The sequence below is a fragment of the Acartia tonsa genome, chromosome 15, assembly GCF_053477335.1.
Source record: "Acartia tonsa isolate MP-2025a chromosome 15, ASM5347733v1, whole genome shotgun sequence".
In the NCBI taxonomy this organism is placed as follows: domain Eukaryota; kingdom Metazoa; phylum Arthropoda; class Copepoda; order Calanoida; family Acartiidae; genus Acartia; species Acartia tonsa.
Genome location: NC_137274.1, coordinates 26,998,292 through 27,020,306, shown reverse-complemented (window position 1 = coordinate 27,020,306; position 22,015 = coordinate 26,998,292). Strand labels below are relative to the sequence as shown.

Below are 22,015 nucleotides of genomic sequence, written 5' to 3'. Positions count from 1 at the left end.
CACACACACACACACCACCAGTGCTGCGCAAGCACACGCACACACGCAAATACACTTAGCCTAGATAAAACATCAAACATACAAAATACAATTTTTATTAACAAAAAGTAACAAATTAATTAATAATCATATTAATAAAAAATTCTTCGCGTAGGCGTAAATATTCATCAAGAATAGGTCTCATGCGAACGACAACGGTCTCACGGTCATCACCATAGCTGGGATATTGGGAGAGAAAGACACTATATAAGCGTTCCAAACGTTCATAAAATTCAGTAAGGAAACCTTCCCTAACTCTCATAGGCAATTCAGGATTGTTGAACCTGGTCACACTCTCATATTTAACTTCATCCAACACTTTATCCAATAAAACCTTAATATGATTCTGCATATTCTCAAAATTAAGATTATTTACAAGCAAGGCTTGAGAATTTTCCAGCACATTTTCTGCAAATGACATCTTTCAAACAGAAAATATAACTGATTAAAATACCATAATAACCATTCATTTTATACCAAAATAACCAGGTACACTAAGCTAGGGATACGAATCAAGCTCACGAGTAAACATCATTAACCTGTCATTAATCAATTCCTATTGGCTAATAGAATGCTGCATGATAATGCGCTAAATTACAGCGGCAAGCCTAACATTACAATCCTTTCCAATACAAATATTACAATATAAAATAAATCTAACCTTTAATAAAAAATATTAATAAATTATTACGCCGTTTAAAACAAATAAAAAACAATTTTCCACAATTTATTGAAAAAATTAACTTGGAATCAATAAGAACAATATTTCGAAATCAAGGAAAGCTACCGCTGGTTTCCGCACAGATCCTGTTGGAAATTGAATCGAGTCTTCGACGAATATAATCAACATAATCATTCGAATACTCGATAAAGTCATCCCCAAAAGTTGCAGGCTTAGTATCATCTGGTGTGAAACGGTTGACCCACTCAAATTCTAGATCCAGCAACTCTCTTCTAAAATTATCGCGATCAGTTTGAGAAGCTAAATCTCCGTATTCGCCGCTTTGTAAACCCACCACAATTTTGGCTATATTTCTAGTGAAATCGCCATAAATAATTTTCAGAGCCTCGCGACCAGCAAATATAGGCATTTTCGCAATAAACAACCAAACACAACTGAAATTAAACAAAACAAACCAAACAATCATCAACTAAAACACAAAAATAAACCAATTCGCGCGCATATTAAGCGCGCCAAATAACAAAGATTTAATACACCTGGAGAAATAAAAAACACCCCTTTTTAAACCGATTAAAATAAAAACTAATCTACACAACAGCTGCAGGCAGCTAGACCATAAAAGAGGCGGCAAAATTATTAAAACAAAACAAAATTTTAGAAAATATAATATAAAACAAAATAAATAAAATAATTTTCACATTTATTAATGCATATTTGAAACACAAATAATTTGTCTAAACATGAAAAACTTGTAGCTGGTGAAACTCTACATCATCTTCTACGGTTTTCAACTTAGCAAGTTGAACATCTTCAGTTTCTCCTGGCAAAGGCCGACAGAGCAAGACCCTTGCGACTAAAGTCTCTTGGACACCCAATAGTCTAACCACCTCCTGTCTATCAACGGTAGGATCAGAGGTCTCAATCCTCGCTTGTAGATATCTATGTGCATTCCTCATGACGCTAGTCAAATCCTCCCAAATTAATCTAACAGTTTCGCTTGCAGCCATTCTTTTGAATATTCGCTAACCAACTAAAAGTAGAACCAAATGCAAAAAACATTAGAACTCTGAGCACACCAGATAGGGATACGCGCGCGAGGACAAATAAACCATCCATAGAACAAAAACAAAATAGATCAAAAATATTTTTCGGGCATACAAAACAACAAATAAATAAATATTACAAAATTTATTCATAAAATTATGGCAACAAATTTTATAAAACACTACAAACTAAAACTAAACTACAAATTTAAATTTTAATATTCTTGCCAAATGTCATAAACATTCTGGCCAACCAAGCCCATAGCATCTCGGAAAAATCGATCCAGTTTTGCAACCTTTTTATAGATAGGTTTCATCTTTCGAACAAAAGCCTCCTTGGTTTCTCCAAATATGGGGCGGCTCAAGCTGAAATAGTTGAACAATACATCCAATTCACGCAAACATTCTTTAGCCAAGATACAGATACCATCACCAGGATATTCCAAATAAGATTCGAACTGCTGCCGAGCACAACCAAACTCGTATTCTCGAATAAAATCCCAATCATCACAGGCACTCTCATAGGCATACTCATAACAAACATCCGAATCCGTGAACTCCATCTCAGACATCTTTATTCCAAAGTTCAATAGAGAATGATAAATTCATAAAGCACAACTTATATTTATACTTAAAATTGTCAATAACACACATACAGATTACAAACAAACACACCGATATCAAAAAAATTCAAAATAACAAGCAAAAAATTTAAACCTTAGAATAAATAAGTAAAATTAAAATTTTGTTTCAAGAAGCGTTAAATTTATCAAACTACTAAATATAAGTTATAATCCTTATAGCGTTAACACACAACAGCAATAGAAAAAATAGCAAAATTAAAAATAACATTTTAGCTTGCATTTAAAATGTAATCCTTGCAATAAAACTTTTCAACACTAGCAAGATACGTAGATTTTAAACCATAATAACCAAATAAAATTAATTTCGAACATTAAAACGTCACAACACTCAACCATAAAAATAAAATACAAATTATAAAACACATCATACTTATTTATAAGAAAGAACAAACTAATTTATAATCATATTAGCATCAAATTCATCGCGCAGCTGATTATATCCATCCATAATAGGTCTAATACTAGCAACAAAGGATTCACGATCAGCACCAAATGCTGGTTGTAGGGCAAGAAATCTATCATATAGGCTATCCAAACGACCAAAGAATCCAGAATTCCAGAATTCTTCCCTAATTCTTATAGGCAACATTGGATCATCTAATCTAGCAAAACTAGCATAACGGGCCTCATCTTGAAATTTATCCAAAAGGAAAATAAAATTCAATCTTAAACTTTCAAACTGGCTATTATTCAGCTCAAAAGCTTCAACTTTCTCCTCCTCTGTTAAAAGCATTTTCAAACAAAAAACCACAACTAATAAAACCAAAACAACAGCAAACTATTTTTATACCAAATACCCAAGCGCATAAACAAAACACGTGCATTTAACTCGCGAATACACCTCTTAAACCTGTCCTTTAAAAACGAATTCCTATTGGACAACCAACCATAACCGAACCTTAGACAAAGAGGAACATAAAATAGCAACAAACTAATGTCCGAATAAAGCAGCAAATAAAATAAAATAACAACTCCTATCTATCTTTCACTCGACTAAATCTATACCACTAATACTCAGTCAGTCAAATTTCTAAAATGTCAGTAAAAAAGCGCTACTAGTCTTGAACAAATAATCACTTATAAGATAAATAGAAAATAATTTTTAACAAATACACCCTCCCTCCCTACATCCCTGGAATTTAAATAATTAAAAGAGATATAAAAGCTACATATATGTCGTCAAAATACCCCTAAACGGAAATTTTTTTGCCACAGGGGGAGAGTATTTGCCATAGCAAATAACATTAAATCTTTTGGTTAATAAAAAATCCTTTAAAGTTTCATTCAAATAAAATAAGGATAAAGTATGCATACGGCCTTATTCCTCAATAAAAGAAAAAAAAGAGGTCTTTTAGCTCAAATCAAAAAGGGCAACTAGCTCCCAAACTTATAAACAGATAAGAACGGGGCAATAGGTCAAACATAGACCAAAAATAACTTTCCAAAGACCCTAAAATTAAAACAGGGAGGAAAGCACCAATAGGTTATAAAAAACCAAATATATTGAAACTTAAAAAACATAAAAGGTACTCACCACAATAACCAAAAGAAAACACACAACGCCAGCCCCAACCAGCAAGAGTGCTGGGCAAGCGGCCCGAAGGCCACTCACGGGCGCATCCTTCAAATCCGAGATATTTTCGGAACAATTAAACAAGACAGGATGCGGCGCTGGATGTTGGTAGCGACTAAAAAAGGAAAAGACAGAATTAATAAATAATATTATTCTTCCTTTTATAAATACTTCTAAAAAAGTACAAAAATAATCATTACCTACAAATAACATTAACTACAGAAGGCTCTAAGCAACGTAAAAAATCTTTGTGATAGTCCAACGAACCATCATGAAGATCAACACCAATCTCCTCACTACTATCTTCGTCGTAAACGTAGCTGGGATCCATAACAATAACTAATCAAAAACTGTAAGATTTCAGTGTATAATTTCACTGACTAAATAAAAAAGCAATATATATATCAAAATACTAATTATTACCTCGCAATCTGCTAAACAGCAGATAAAAAGATGGTAAATTAGCTTACAGCCAAATGGCCAAAGAATACTTCAGGTAGATCTGGGAAAGCAGAAAAATCTGAAAATAAAATAAATAAATTAGTAAAGAAATACCAAAAAATATATTAAAAAACTTTTGTTAAAATGTCTTTAGATAATAAAACGCTAAAATAAGAGATAAATTAGCGGGTTATTGAGAACACTTTATTAAAATAAGTCCGATACTTAAAAAAGTTACTTACCACATAATAGAACAATAAGCTGGGGGAGCGCCCTCCACAACAGCAGCTTCGCGCTCAACAGCGGGGTTGCTCATAGGGGCTTCGATATCTTCAAGCTGGAGATCGTTGGCGGCCCCCCCCGGACGTGACCGGATATGAAACACCTGACCAAACGCCAGGGAAAAACGCCGGGAGAAGGCTTGCAGCTTGTCTTTTGGCAACACTGAAAATAAATCAAAATTAATAAAACATTATATATAAATTAAGATAAACCTTTTAAAGATCGGACCAATACTCAATAAATCTATTAATTGATATCATTTTAAAAAGCAATTATATTATTTTTATGTTTCAGCACAGCATATAAATCAGAGATTAAAAGATGGCGCCTGCATATAAAAAGCAAAAAGTTATATGCATAGGGGGAAGTTACTTTCAACGAGTAAGGTCCGAACTTGAAAAGGCAGGTTTTATTTTTGTTTTCCTAACAAATGTACAGATGCTATATTCATCAAACTTACCCCCCAGAAAAAGAGAAATAAAAAATAATTTCTTTGAATCCATAAGAAAAGAAATAAATAAAAACACACTAATACTGTTAAACTTAACAGGAAACTCCCTATTTGTCAATCAATGTAAAAAAGATCACCATAACCCAGAAAATACAACCGGTTTCGACAACAACAAAACAATGTCCTACATACAATGTATGAAGAATCTACTATGGTTTCTGATAAAAAATCTCAAGAGAAAAGGGATGGAATGGTCAGAAATGAGAGAAAGAATCGTGATCCTGCCAACCTCCCCAAGATTTATCTATACGTGTTGCCAAGATCCTGATCACCACACCCAAAATATAAAAACAATCCATGATACAGTGACATCAATGCAATTACATTTAAAAAATCATTTTACTATATCAAATGTACCAATAGTCCGAGTGGTGCCATTGCGCCACTGGACCAATTTCATCCTAATCAACCTAGACATAGACAAAATATTTCGTGCAGATATGGAATTTTTGAAAACACTGTGCAAAAGGAATTTCTCGTACTCCTTCCGAAATCTAGGAGGAAATAAGACTGCTCAAAAAATAATACTGAAATATGTGTTAGATTTGAAAAAAGACAATGGATTACACATCAAATCAGACTACAACAAATTATGGATCGATTACCTGCACTGTCTGGTATCACCCGACTATTCGATTAAAGCAACTGTATACAAAAAATTGCGTATTTATTATGATAAATTGAAAAATTAGGACGATTAAAAATGTTCGACTTTCAGTGGTTACATAAAAAACTAGACGATAGAACTAAAAAACTTTTTTTACTTTTAGGAAATGATTTTGTTAATCCTATCCTTACTATTTGGGGCTAGTAGTGGTGTCTTACAAGGGGAACAGGTCAGTTTTCTCAAGGAATCTCACTACCTACCAGTAGAAAGATTCCCTTCTTATTACCAAGACGTCATAAAATTCAAAATACAAATTCTAGGGGAAAAAGAGTTTAAAAACATTTTTAGAGATCAAATTCAACATGGCTTTTGGCAAGCTTTTAAATTCATTGCTAGGAGATATTTCCAAAACGAACAACTGAACCATATTGGTATAGGATTACTAGACTTAAAAAATAGTTTGGATAGAATCAAAAATGGCACTATTACATGTAAATTAGCTAACGTAGAGGATCTGATTATAGAATTATATGACATGATTACTACTAGTAACCCTATAACCACTGAAAGTCCTACTAGAAAAAAGCGTAGTGAGCCTAAAAAACCACGTCTTGACCCCGCAATTTCTAACAAACCCCCAGCAATAGCAGACCCAGCATTCCCAGCTTTCACTATGAGACAAATATTGGAAATAATTTTTGATAACGGTTTTGAAAATCCACCTACTCAATATAATGATAGACCCAGATCTGAACAACTAAAAATAAGTATATCAGTAAATTATGGAATCGAAAATTTAAGAAGAGAACAATTATTTAGAATAGGAAAACTAGGGAATTTTGATTTAAAAAGATACAATACCCGAGTACTAAAAAAGAAAGTAAGAAAAGGCATAGCTAAATTGCTAGGAATGGAAGGAATGCCAGACGAAGTGTTTCGCAGATATGTCAGCGATTCAACTTCTGGTTTAATCAACTTTTTGGATTCAAATAATCTTCCATTACCTGGTGCTAATTCAGCTGGCCCTTCTACCTCAAATAATATAAATACAAATAGTGACAGTCAAGACAACGGGGGTCAAAACATGGACTTAGGAGGACTCAATTATAACTATAATGATTATGACGACCCAAATTATAATCCTGACACAGACTCTGACGCTCAGATGAATTCGAGCTCCGACTCTGAAAGCGATAGCGATGAAATTCACGAAAGTGAACTAGATGAACTAGGGGATGAACAACCCCCTTCATCACCCTCAACAGTAGAACCAACATCTGAATCTTTACCTCCATCACCTCCTCCAACGCTACCTTCAACACAATCTGAATCTACCCCATCAACGGAAACCCCTCCAACTACTGAGGCTAGCTCTAACCCTACGGAAAAATCGAGCACAGCAACAGAAGCAAGTACAGACCCTACAACAAAAACGGAAACCCCTCCAACTACTGAAACTAGCTCTAACCCTACGGAAAAATCGAGCTCAGCAACAGTAGCGAATACTAATCCTACAACAAAAACAGAAGCTCCTATGATTTCTCCCAAACCTGAAGAACCACTGGAAGGTCATAGCCATGCAGCCTCCAACGGGGAAGCTCCTCTACCTGGTCATTCTCCACCTGTGAAAGAAGAATCTCATCTGCCTGAAAACTCTTCTCCTGCGACAGAAGAATCTCATTTACCTGAAAATTCTTCTCCTGCAACAGAAGAATCTCACTTACCTGAACACACTCCACCCACAAAACCTGAAGACATCCTAGTTAAACCCGACGTAGAATCTTATCTATCCAGAGACATGGAAGATTCCATCTCAAATACCAATCATATAAAACCAGAAAACAATCTTAACACGGAAATGGAGGTTGACAATGATGACCCTAACCCAATAAAACCCGAAAATAATCCCGAATCACAAATGGAAGTCAGTGGGGAAAGTAATGCTTCAATAAAACCTTTACCTAAAGAGGAAAATAATAGAAAGGGGCTAAGATGTGTACCACTAAATAGGCTGACAGAGGAAATAATGGAGGTGGATCTAACAGAGTGTGATGATCCCAACCACGTAAATATACTACAAACTATTTTTGATCTAAGACAACATCTAGGACAACTTGTTAATCAAGCAGCTAGTAAAGATAGCGAAATAACAAGGTTAAAAGATCATATAGAAGATTTAGAAAACATCATTAAACTGGAAACACAGGAAAGAACCAGGCTAGAAAATTTACAACGAGATTGTTCAGCAAGCTTAGCACATTTATCAACAACATACCAGGACTTAGGTCGAAGGTATGATGACCTAGAAACGCAAAATCATGCCTTATTTGGAAGTAAATTAACACTAGAAAGTAGAATAACAGCTGAAAAAACAAGAGCTGACACAGCGGAAGGAAGATGGTCAGAATTAAATGAATTATACGAACAAATAACGGCTGAAAAATTAAGTGCTGATTTAAGTCTCAATGAACTTAAAAGTACTGTAACATCACTAACAATAGACAACAAACAGATTAACAACGATAAAGAACTACTAACAATAAGGTTAGAGAATTGCGAAAAAAGGACAAATACTCTAGAAAAGAATCTCCAAGAATTAAATCAAAATATATTTGCTTTGCAAAAAGAAATAAATAGACTAGAATTAGAAAGAAATAAAGCCATTAACGAAAAAACTACAGTTCAAAATCAATTAGATACCTTAATATTCCAAAAAGATAGGTTTAAAGATGATAAGGTAAACTGGTTAAATAAAGAAATAAAAGAAATAGAAATAAAAAGGGGTTCTTTAGAAAATAAATTGGAAGACTGCCAAAAAACTATCAAAGACCTAACACTAGAAAAAGAAAAGGCTCAAAAAGACTATGGAAAAAACATCTTACAAATAAGGGAGAAAATGTCACGAGAGATTTCAGATTTAAAAGAACAACTTCAATCTGCTACTTCATACATCAATGAAGGGATTGAAACGGAAAAAATTCTGCAAAATGACAAAGCAGTGGCAAAAAACAAAGAACTAAAACTTGTCGCTGAAAAAATCGCATTACAAAATAATATAATCTCCATTGACTCAATGTTAAAATCAAAAACATTAAAAAAACGCTATCTTAGAGGCCTATTCAAGAAAACTATGGGGAAAAATAGGGATTTAAAAAAGCAAAATCGTATTCTAAAACGGCAAATACTTGAAGGCAATAATTTACCAATCAACGCACCAAAAGTGGAGAATGAAACTCCTCCATCTTCTGAAAATCCTGCAACACCGGCCGGATCAAGTTCCGAAGCACCTCCAGCTAACAATGGAGGACAATCAGAATCGAACGCCGCACCTCCTGGTAATAGTGAAGCACCTCCAACAAACAGTGAAAAACCTCCAGCCAATGCTGGATCATCCCAAGAAAATAACAATGGAGGACAAAATAATAACAATGGAGGACAAAATAATAACAATGGAGGACAAAATAATAACAATGGAGGACAAAATAATAACAATGGAGGACAAAATAATAATAATGGAGATCAAAATAATAACGATAGGTCAGAACAATCTGAAAAAGGAGACAGTGGCGAAGGTGATGACGAATCTGATTATCCAGACTTCAGAACATCCGAAGAAGTCCTGTCTCAAATTAATCTAGCTTATGATGAAATTAAAAAGATAAAAAACTTAGTACAAACTCCTGAAACTAGACAAAGATTAATAAGATTGGAAACAAAATATGACACTTTAACTGAAATTTTAGCAGGATTAACACAAAATAGCGAAAAAATTCAGAATACACTAGAATCTATACCAAATAGTGGATTTACACCACTCTACTCCAAAATCAATTTTAGGAAAACATTAAAGTTACAGGAATTTGACTTAGGCCTCAGAATACAAAAAATCTATGACATCTTAAAAGGGACCAAAACACCTTTGAGACAAAGAATATACCGCCGTATCATGGAAGAAATAGACCTAATATCAAATTATCTAATTAATATTATCCCATTGGGGGATCAACCTAAAGTGATTGATCCCACCTTGCTACGAGAATGCGTGGATTTAGTAGCTGCTGATAAACCTATAGTAAGCATGTTGTACCATGATGATTATTTATGGGCCTTTAATACTGATAAACATTATGGATACAAATACAAATCGATGTGGTTTGGTGGTGTGCCACAATGGGCTTTGCGAGAAAGGACGATTTTTTCATCTACCTTTCCCCCAGAGCTCCTTTGTGACAAAACACTAATCCATCATCACTCTGTATATTGCTTAGGAAGACATATAAGAGTAGAGGACAACAAATGCATAAAGGACACAATGAAAAGTTGCGATTATACTTTTACATTTTCAGCAGACGCACACACAGAATTAATAGAGGACCTAACTTATGCCTGCAACACTACCTGTGAAATTTACCAACACGAAGGAAATCCTATCGCCAGCTTTCTTATGACGCCGGACATTATTAACAAATATTTTGGAAAAACCGGATCTTTCAATGATATCTTAGGGGTAATTTACGATTTTATAGTGCAACACTGGTGGGCAATTTTCGTTTGGGTTTCCTTTGGAGGTTTTAACGTGCTCATAGTCATTGTTACATGTTTTAGTAATTATTTCATTAGTAACGAAGGAGAATTCAGATGGTTCCCTTGCACAAAAAATGACGCAAAAAATTTAGCAAAATGTTGTTGTTGCAAAGAACAAGAAATTAGACATACTGAATATGAGCTCGTTAACCTCCAGGGGCCAGCCGTTTGAAGGGTCGGCCACCAGTGTACATTAAAAAATTCCTCTAACAAAATAAATAAAACCCTCTAAAATCTTAAAAATCCAGGTTTATCTAGAAAAAACATACATTCAATTGCCGTATTACTAATTTTATTTTTAGGTACCTATATATACACATATTTTTAGACCGACAAATTAGGAAAATTGTACAACAGCCACACAGTACCAGAAATTACCAGGATAACCGAAAAAACCATTAAAATTCCAAAAAGGACCAAAAGACAATAACTAGACATTTAAAACGAAAATGACTGCTTTGCAAAAAACTACGACATTCAAATCTTAACATTATCATGCCACAAAATCTAATTTTGCTTAATTATAAAAACATATAAAAAACCTCCATATTGTTCTAACAAATATAAAAGAATAATTCAAAATCAAATTAAATCAGTTACAATTAAAACTTGAGACTGGACACATGTGTTTGAAATCATACTTAACCTTTATTGATCATAATTCAAATAAAAATAGTTTGGTAGAAGAACAATTTTCAAGGTAAACTACAGTTTTTCCATTACAAAATAATTTTAATAAGCCAAACATGAAAAATTGCCACCCGATACCTCTAAAACCAATGCTTATTTCTCCATTTTTAATTAAACTTTTAAAACAATCTTTATACATCCCAATCACTAATTAATAATTTTCCTATACTTAATCAAAAAAGGCTAAATTAATCCGGGATAAAGGAATAAACAAAATCTTTACTGATTTTTAAATATTTTTAGAATAAACAATCAGAGTGTGCATTTCCTAAAGACGAGAAGTTATTAGCCGCGGCTGTAAAGTCCCGCAAATACAGCGTCACCGCTCAGGGTGGTTCTACCACCTGTATTTGTTAGGGCAATCCCGCCTATCCCAGCCACGCTCAGGTGGACAATTGAGAGGATTGACAATGGCTGATAATTTTTCAGGAAGGACAGCTCCAATTGAAGGGGAAAATAATTATATTGGGCAAAATGAAATTTATCCCGAGGGACAATACCAATCTGTCCTAACCGAAGCCTTAAGAAAGCTGATGTTATCAGCTGAACATAAAGATTTCCCATCAGGAGAACTAATGCAATTGGTTGAGAGGAATCAGACCGTTTATACCCCAAAACACAGACGTCCAATTACCACGTCTGAAATATTAACTATGTGTCCTAATCAATGGTTAGGAGGGGAAGTAATATTTGCCTTTTTAATGGAAGAACTTGGTCACCTAGAAAATGTCGCTATCCTACATACCTACTTTGGCGAATTTCAAAAAAGCAACAGCCGAGAGGAACTAAACCAAATATATGACGGACAACTAAATACCATGTTAAACCGAGAAATAGTCCTAATTCCCCTTCACCTAAGGGGGAACCACTGGGCTTTCGTTATAGTCTGTAAATCAAACAATACAATAGAATACTATGATTCGCTTCTCAAATGGGACCTAGCAGATCATAGAAAAAGTATTGTTGAAAATCTGCAAAAACTACACAACATTTTTGTAGAAGAAAAAATCCTAAACACGCCTGTAACCGTTAGTATCGTCAACGATGCGCCACAACAAATAAACCTAACTGACTGTGGCCTTTTCGTCTGTAAAACGGCAGTTGCCTTGGTCAAGGGAGAACCACTCAACTTTGGCGGTCAAGATCTAAATTACTATCGAAAAACCATAGTCAAAAGCGTTCTTGGCATTGACAGCAATGATGCCCCGGCAAATTCTGCGAATACACTACAACCATCAACACCAAGCCTGGAAGAAACCATAGATATGGACTTAAACATCACTTTCCAGGATCTCCCTGCCTATAACGAAATGTTAGACGACATTTTTGCTGAAATAGACAATGACTTAGCTAGCGCCCATCAACCAACCCAACAGGACGACCAGCCAAGCATGGAAAGTACAATGGACCAACCAACCCCAATGGACAGCGTCAGCCAACTACCTGTAACAGCAGCAGAGGTTGAAGATCCTTTCCTACTATGGAACCAAAAACACCATGAACAACTAGGATATCTTAGAACAACCACTATCCCTTATCTAGACTTTAACCAAGACAAGGTTTTGTGTACACATAACTTTTTAGGATGCTACAAAGATTGCAGGAAAATGTCAGAAGTTGTCCTAGTACTAAAACGACAATATAATGTGGTTGGGGATCATAAATGGACCTTTTTGCAAAAAGAAGCCAGGCAAGACGGGCGTTTCATCATAGATTGGTTTCTAAAAACCCCCGTGTACGACATAGATATTGAACCAATGGCTTTTCTACCAGGAAACAGGAAGACTCTAAGCAGAATGATAAAAATTATAAAACGCATCAACAGACACCAACTGGACCCGGCCCAACAACAAATGATAGACAAAAAACTCAATATGTTCCACAATAATCCTGAATACCACAAGGCAAAAATACGTGAAACCAGGAAGATTCCAACAAAAAGGACCACCAAACGACAACGAAACCAAATGTAATGAAAATCTACCACTGGAAACAAAAACGCAAAAAAGGATTTTATTTTTTTTACTCAAAAAACCCAAAACAAATTTTAACCCAAAAAAACCCCAAGCAAAGTTAATTTTTAATCAAAACCCAAAACAAAACTTATTTTTACTCAAGATCCAAAAGCAAAGTTTCCTACTTTTAAAAAAGGGAAAATTTAAAAAATCTTTAAAATAAGATAACACGAAAAAGCTAATGCTGGCTAAAAAACTGTAAAAAATCTAAAGTTAAAAAAGGGAGAAACTACTCTATAATTAAGTTGCCTTAAATAATAAAATACAATAATATATGTAATATATTCGGGGAAATATCTGATCAATGATACCTTTCTGTCACTGCTAGCTGCTCTTATGTAAATAATATAAATGGAAAGGGGTGACATTGATCAGACGGTTCCTTTGACCAATAATTTAAAATATGGTAAACTGATTGAAAAATACACAAATAAAAGAGGCTAAATTGTTTGAGTATTTTACTTTCAGCAAATAAAGTAGTAAAGTTAAAATATATTAAAAAATCGGTCAAAATCGAATAAAACGAACTATGCACTTACGGAATTTCGCAGAAAGGAGGATGATCAGCAGAGAGATAAGAGTCAGTATGGCTATTAACACATCTCCGGACACTGGATCAGCCGGGCTGATCATGTCAAGCCCGGCCTTCTCTAACTGATGCAACGTATTCTGAAAAAAGGAAAATCATTTACTTATCAAAAAAGAATAATTAAAACACAATAAAATAAATAAAATATAAAATTCAAACACAAAACAACTGCTATGCGATAAGCGCAATACAGGGATGTTTGAAATTTTATATGACTATGAAAATGAAAAAAGTTTCTTTAAACAATACGTATAAAATTTAGTCCGAAAAAGATATTTATCTATCGCAATAGGGAGACTAAATATTATACAATTCTAAATTATGGAATAGAGAATTTTTAAGAAAACTGATATAAATGATTTACGTTGAAACTAAGCGATAATGACCGAAAATATTGTAATTAATGTAATATTGTAATTAATGTAATAACATTTTATGTTTATTAAAATCAGCAAATAAAAGAAGAAAACTAAACCAAAAACAGAAGCTGATTCTAATAAATATAAAATTATTAATATTAAGGGAATACATTATTGTGATTGAAATATTCGTTTGATAAAACATTATCTATTATAGTAAAAAGGTCTCCATAGAAAAAACAGGATTAAGGATCAGTGCCGGAACAATAAAAAGGTATATTTACCTGCAGAAACAACCGGTCCTCCTCCTTATCCCTGCCTGGCTGCCCTAGCATCTCTACCAGCTTGCCGCCGGTATAGATGTTTAGGGCATTAAACTGTTGCATGGTGAGATTATACTCGGCCAAGACCGAGTATAACCTCCCCATGGCAACTTCGTTTAACATAATGCCTGACAAAAATAAGTTTCGCACAAAATAAACAAGAAAGGTGATCGCAGAAAATAATCGAAGATTCTGAAAAATAAGAATCACTTTTAATAATATCAAAATGAAGAATTGATTCCTCATTCGACAAGAAAAAACTTGTCACCGAAGGCTAATTCGAAGGGAAAATATATTGAAATTATCACCTAGCCTTAATTTATGCATTTACACATGCATTTCATATACTTTTAACCTATAAAAGATGATTTTTCACTGTATTTTTCCCTTTATAGAAAATAAGAAATTTCAGCGTGACGCCACCTTAAAGTAAACTAAAACCGGCATGGTTATTCAATATGGCGTATCCTGGCGTGTACGCGGCATTCGCGAAATATGTGAAATAAGACGACATTTAGCCATCGGTATAAGTATTTTTGGTCTCTTTATGTTTATAAGATAAAAATTTTAACAATATCGTAAATATAGTATTCAAAAATTTTTTCTTTGTACAAAAAACACAAAAAAATCATTAAAATAATAAACGAAAGATATCCTATGATTTAAAACACCTCAAAAACCAAGGCTGTATGAAACACGGGTCATCTTTAGCCTCTTGAAACGTGTTATAATCGAGCTTTTCTTTCTGAGGGGGGTGCATGGTTCGTCCTTTTCCCCTAAACCGATTCTATGAATGACTTGTAGAGTAGCTTTACTGGGAAAAAGCCAACCCATACCTTAAATTATGCATTTATTCTAGCGAAAGTAAAAGATTATAAAAATATTATCAAAATTAGACAAATTTAAAACAATTTAATATAACTTTTAAGTAAAAAAGCTTGTATAAAGACCTATCTATTAAAATGGGGAAATAAGATCTATAAAACGAAGACCCTAAAAGATAATGTTAGAGAACATAACCCTTTTAATAGAATGGTCATAGTACAGCTAAAAAATTATTAGCAAATATTGTCAATATAAATTAAAATTAGTAAAACAACACAAGAATCATAAAATTAGAGGTTTCGTGATAAAAAACTAAATTTAAAAGAATGAAAATCTGTAAAAATTAAAGAAGACATTGAAAAAACATTATTAGAAAAAACTAATTCGAAACCAATAGTTTAATGTATTCTTGATGTAAAATAAAATAAAATGTGATCTTATTTATGAAATGAATATTGAGATTTAGTTGAATTATACCCACACTATTAAATGCAAAATCTTAAAAATCAGGTCGCCAATTTTTAATTAAACATGAAATCAACACAAAAATAAAAGTCATTCTTTTTGTCTCTCCTTTTTGCATAGGTCTCAGGCCTATAAAAGTGAACCTGGAAGAGAGAAAAAGTTAGTCGTTTCACGGAATTTATATATCACACAAACTCTATTTGAAATTTCTAAAATTTAAGGGAAGACTCCCTTCTCTTTCTTTGGAATTTTCTTGAGAGTCTTGGCGGCTCAAACTTAGGATTTTACATTTGGAACACACCTAAAAAGTAAAAAGTTTGTTAGATAAATTCATAATACTTTGTTAAATAAATTATAGAATATCATTTTGGTGTTGGTCAATTAAGATAAATTTAAGAATAGGGCCTCCTTAGGGCCTAAAAGCTTAGGTATCCGGACGGATAGTTATCTCCAAATTTTCTTCTGAAGAGAACTCCTATAGCGCGGTACTAGGTACCAGCAAGTCGCAAGTCACTACGGGGCTAAATAGGAATAACACAGGGAAGGTACAGTGGTGGCTCGGCTACCAACGGTTGATGATAGCACGCTATCTGACGGCCGATACTAACAACTGTATCCTCCCCCAGCTTCTGAAGTATAGGAAAGTTGGAGATCGTTATCTATTCGGACAATTTAACATTTTCGGATTAGAACTCTGAATAAGTTCACGTCTTAAAGGTAGTTTTGCTTTGTTAATACTCTGGAAGATCGGTTCTTAGCTAGACCTAGTGACTTTCTTACCTGACAAAGGTACCTAACAAAGAATCTCACGCCTCACGGGGCTGTAGGCAGCAGAACGGAATGTTGTAGCTGTGTTCGCATGGCTCTAGTAATCACAACAGATCCTTCCAGTCCAAAAGTGTTGGCAGAGTTAGCTACCTAGGAATAAAAGGATTCTTAGAATAAAATAACAGTATAAAGTTATCAATAATATTTTAGTGCCATTTTCGGAATAGGGCTTATAGGCAAAGATTATCCCCTAAATATATTTGGGTTTAGGATCGGTGTAAAATAGTATCACCATTCTAAGGTTGAATATATTTGACAAAACAGGGATTAGTGCGTCGCTGATCTGGAAAGGAGACACTGGTGAGAGATTGTGGTTCTGTGATAAAGGACTGCATTTGTCCCTGGAACCCGGAGGCGACCCAGGTACCATTATAATTATATAAGTTTGGGTACCATTATAATTATATAAGTTTGGGTACCATTATAAATAGTCTGGGTAACATTTTAAATAAGTTTGGGTATTATGCTAAGATATAAAGTTTGGGTACCATTATAATTATATAAGTTTGGGTACCGTTTCTATTAAGATAAGGGGCTGATCAGCCGGTTCATTATAAACCACTAGCCAACGCTCCACTAGCCTCTAGGGGCTCTATATTTGAAATAAATATGTAAGGGCATAGAAATATCCCAGAACCATACCCAGACTTATTCATAAAAATGTCCTAAAACCATCTCAGTACCTATAAGAAGCTTCACTGTAAAGGAGAACCATATTGGTTCAGCAGTTAGTGAGATCCTTTTCTATAGACAAAAAAGCTTCCTACTTTATAAAATAATATCATATTTATAAACCATTATAAGTTTGGGTACCATTCCAAATAACTTTGAGTACTATTCTTATAATATACAATTCAAATATATTTATATACAATTCAAGTTTTGGTTCAATTCCAATTATATGTATAAGTTTGGGTGTATTATGATTATTTATTTTAGGCACTGCCTACCAGCAGACCTGCCCTGTGGGAGTTATTTTTGATCCCGGGCTAAATGCGTGTGCTACACCTGACCAAAGTACTAGGTAAGCGTTTGCTAACCCGGGCCTTCAGCGTCTCGGGGCTAACAAAACTGGTTTTAATCTTATAATTTTACATTATTGTAACCGCGGAAAGCATTATGTATGATGTGATAAATAACTATTCCAGTATGGCTTCAAAACCGATTAATATCCAGTGGATTAGAACCGGTTCTAAGCCATGCTGAAAAATCATGTATAACATTAGTTCATAGACAGTTTTCTACTAATATTAAAATAAAACTCATAGAATTAATACCATTTTGTAAGCCTGGGACTTCAGCATCTCAGGGCTAACAAAACTGGTTTTAATCTTATAATTTTTCATTTTAATATCCGCGGAAAGCTGGCTAAAACACGATGGCCATTGTGTTGTCATAGAAATGTGATACAACAATAAGCATGCAGAAGGGGGGTGTAGGTTAAATTTTAAGGGCTTTTCTTCCACTTTTAAACAACCCCCAAAGAAATACACTCTTTGTGCTAAACTAAACTCTGTGTACACCACTAGATACAACTATAACACAGGGTTATCTTCATAAAAATAAATGAGCAGTATGTCTTAAATAGCATCTAGGACAATCACATTTATTCCATAGCGTTACAAACAACGGACAAACAGACGAACAGACATAGTGAATAAAAGAGTAACTTTAACACAATCGTGGCTCATAAATAGTAAGAGTAGGGGGAATGCATTGTCTCATAAAAAGACGCAACCCATTACCATGCACAGTTAGGGCTACTCAGACAAAGGTCGTGCAATCAAAGGGTTGGTTGTCTGATGGGTGTTGGTAATTAAGCGTGTTACATTGCAATTCAAAAAGCAGAGTATGTTCAAAGGTGACATGGAGAGGACTTGTACCCAAAGCGTCACTACGCCCCTAGAGTCAATCTGTATCTATAATATAATGATGTCTGTCCGTCCGTCTGTCTGTCTGTCCGTCCCTTAAGATCTCGGTAACCACTGAACCGATTGGATTCTACTCTTCAGGGAATATACCTACTGGTCCTGTGGTGGTTTTAGGCTATTTTCTTGGGGGGTGGGACACCCCCAACCCCCCAAAAAACAAAAAAATCCCCCCCCATTTTTTTTTTGCTGAAGATTTCTTTGGTCCTTTTACGAATTTCGCCAAAAAAATTTTTTGATCACCTCTTGGGTCAAAGCCCCTAGAGGCTAGGGGCGAAGCCGCTAGTACAAAAAATAGCAACCAAGAAAATCACATTTATTTCATAGCGTTACAAACCATGGACAAACTGACGGACAATGTGAAAAAAAGGAACACAGTAATAGTGTCTGACTGACTATGACGTAAAAAAAAAAATTAGCCAATGAGAGGCCGTTATTGACCAATGGTAAAATTTATAGTGGCCTCTCATTGGCTAATTTTTTTTGTTACGTCATAATCAGTCAGACACTATTACTGTGTTCGAAAAAAAGGTAACTTTGACACTGTAAGTCAAAAATTGACATTCCTAAATTAATTACTACATGTTCATATTATGTTTAATAATCCACTTTGTACTTTTTTGTCAGGCTGGAGTGTACTCATGGAGAAATGAATTTCTTAAATTTCACCTGTCCAACCTTCACAGAAGAAAGGTATACTTATTCTAACAAAATATTGTTTTTTAAAAAAAACATGAAAATAAACAAATATTTTAGTGTACTGCCTTTTGGTAACCTTGAAAATGTATGAATTTTTGTCTTGTAGTGTACTGCAATTTGATAACCATGACATATTCATATATTCTAGCATACTGCAAATTTAACACAAGATTTCTGTATTCACTTATGTGGCAACCATGAAAATTATATTTTTTATTGCAGTGTACTGCGATTTGGTAACCATGACATATTCCTATATTCTAGCGTACTGTGAATTGATATTAAAATATTTCTGTATTTTAGTTCACTTATATTTGGTAACCATATTTTTATTGTAAAGTACTGGAATTTGATAATTATGACGTATACAAAACTTCTATATTCACTCATATGGCAACTATGTAAATGTACACATTCACTGTTAAAAATAAAAAAAAAATTTAGCATCAGATAATACTATATATTCATTTCATTACTGTAAAGCATCATCCCAACATTCTAGCAAAAAAACCTCATTACGATATAACGAAGATTCCAATACTGTATTGAGTATTACTTAGTGTTCTATGGAGTAATATATATTACTAAATAAAGAATGCGCATTTTATAGTATTATCTAATACTCTCTATGGAAAAAAATTCAATACGCTAAAAGGAAGTTTTTAATACTCTGGTTCATAATTTTTGTTACTCTGTAGGGTAAGAATTGACACTAAAAACGTAATATCTCTGTATAGTAATAGTTATTACGGTGTATAGTACTACATGGTGTTATATATTCATTTTGTTAATACAGCACACTTACGGGTCCAGGTCTAATACAACCCCAGCGTATCAATTGATACTAAAAGAAAAAAAAAATATTTTTACAGTGTTCTTTTATTGCAGTGTTCTGCGATTTGGAAACCATGAAAGACTGCCACATCCAACAGATTGTCAACAATATTACTCTTGTCTAAGATATGGTAAACATTTTTCTCGTATTCATTCGAATCCGGTGGATAGGAACCGGTTCTCATCCATACGAAAAAACTATTTCTTGCATCGTATTATATCCAGCTTTCCACGAATATAGAAATGTACAATCATAAGATTAAAACTGGTTTTAATCTCATAATTGTACATTCTATATCCGCGGAAAGCCGTTTATAATACGATACGAGAAATAACTATTCTGGTATTCATTTGAAACTGATTATTATCTGTTACTCAGTTATATGGAAAAATTATGTCTAGCATCGTATTATATCCAGCTTTCTATAGATATAAAAATGTACAATCATAATATTAAAATCAGTTTTTTAGCTCGTGCCTTGAACATCTCTTGACCAAAAAAATGGCTTAATCTTGTAATTGTACATTTTTATATCTGCGGAAAGCTGTCCCCTCTCTCTCTCTGATATTTAAATATTTTTACCCTCTCATACTAGCTAACTAAAAGGGCTATATAATTATTAGGGTGGGTCGATTTTGGACATTTTTTTTCTGAGGCCAAAGCGGGGATCTGCACTCAATTTATATAGATATAATACACCTCTGGGTGATTTAAAATTTATCCTAAGTCTTAAAACCGCTGACGACCAGACATTCAATTGTATAGCTATTTGTAAATGGGAGTCAAAAATTTATTGAATCAGAACTATGGCTTCATGGTGCTCCCTGGAAATGCCTTGAGGAGCTGAGTCAGGAACTTTTTCCGTTTCAAAAAATCTCAAACAATAGAACTGGACAGTGTAGTGATCCTAGTGAAGTTCCTGGATGGTAAGATAGACAACAGACACACAGACAGATGGACAGATAGACAGACAGTGTAGTGATCCTAGTGAAGTTCCTGGATGGTAAGATAGACAGACAGTCAGACAGACAGATGGACAGATAGACAGACAGTGTAGTGATCCTAGTGAAGTTCCTGGATGGTAAGATAGACAGACAGTCAGACAGACAGATGGACAGATAGACAGACAGTGTAGTGATCCTAGTGAAGTTCCTGGATGGTAAGATAGACAGACAGACACACAGACAGATGGACAGTGTTTCGGTACTTGGGCCGAATGTCTCGGTACTTAGGCCTACGTGGCCGTCTATGAGATCTTAAGTGCATGAAGCACAATCATTCTCACTACTTCCAATGAATAAGGCACTGATGCAGTTACAAATAGTGTATTTACACTATGAAACGGTGGGATCTAAAAAAGAAATAACAAAATTAATACAAAATATTAAAAATGTTTCAACTTAATCTGCATAAAACAATGCAAAAACATAATAGAAATTGATAAATTTCAAACAGAATCATTTAAAAAATATATAAAATTATTTGTAGGTAAAAATAAGTCAATGATTTGGTCTATTTTAATGAAAAAATAAAGAAATCAATTTGCTATATCTTAAACCAAAAAAATCACTTTAATCTTCAAAATTCAAAGGTTAAAAAGAAAGAATACTCACCAGTCTTAATTCATATCAAGCCAGGAAGTATTAGAGGTAAAATCATAGCACAGCTAACCACGCATTTTTTACAAAACATGATTTTTCATCACACACAACGTGCTACTGCTGATCCCATGGTATAAACAATACAAAGGAAGAAAGCGCGTGGGGGCGCATACATATGGCTATGCCGCGCTTCGTTGCTTAGATTTCAAATTCAAACTACAAAAGTCGTCTTCTGCTCATGTAAGGTTTAGGTAAAATTAGGTAGGGGTTCGATCCCGCAAGGAACACACTACAAAAGTACCAAGACAGACAGATAGACAGTCAAACAGACAAACAGACAGAAGGACTGACAGACAGAAAGACTGACAGACAGACTGACAGACATTGCAGTGATCCTAGTTAAGTTCAAGGATGGTAAGACAGACAGATTGACAGACAAATAGAAATAAGGA

General features: G+C 34.2%; 1 pseudogene across 1 annotated transcript in view; it reads left to right on the top strand.

Annotated features, from left to right (window-relative positions):
- The window catches only part of LOC145307050 (protein obstructor-E-like), a 41,491-nt pseudogene extending 21,227 nt beyond the window's left edge, over positions 1-20,264 (top strand). The window contains exons 6-8 of the transcript XR_013875265.1: positions 17,440-17,524; positions 19,056-19,121; positions 20,016-20,264. The product of XR_013875265.1 is annotated as a protein obstructor-E-like (transcript). The remainder of the gene's footprint in view (positions 1-17,439; positions 17,525-19,055; positions 19,122-20,015) is intronic.
- Positions 20,265-22,015: the final 1,751 nt, after the last annotated feature.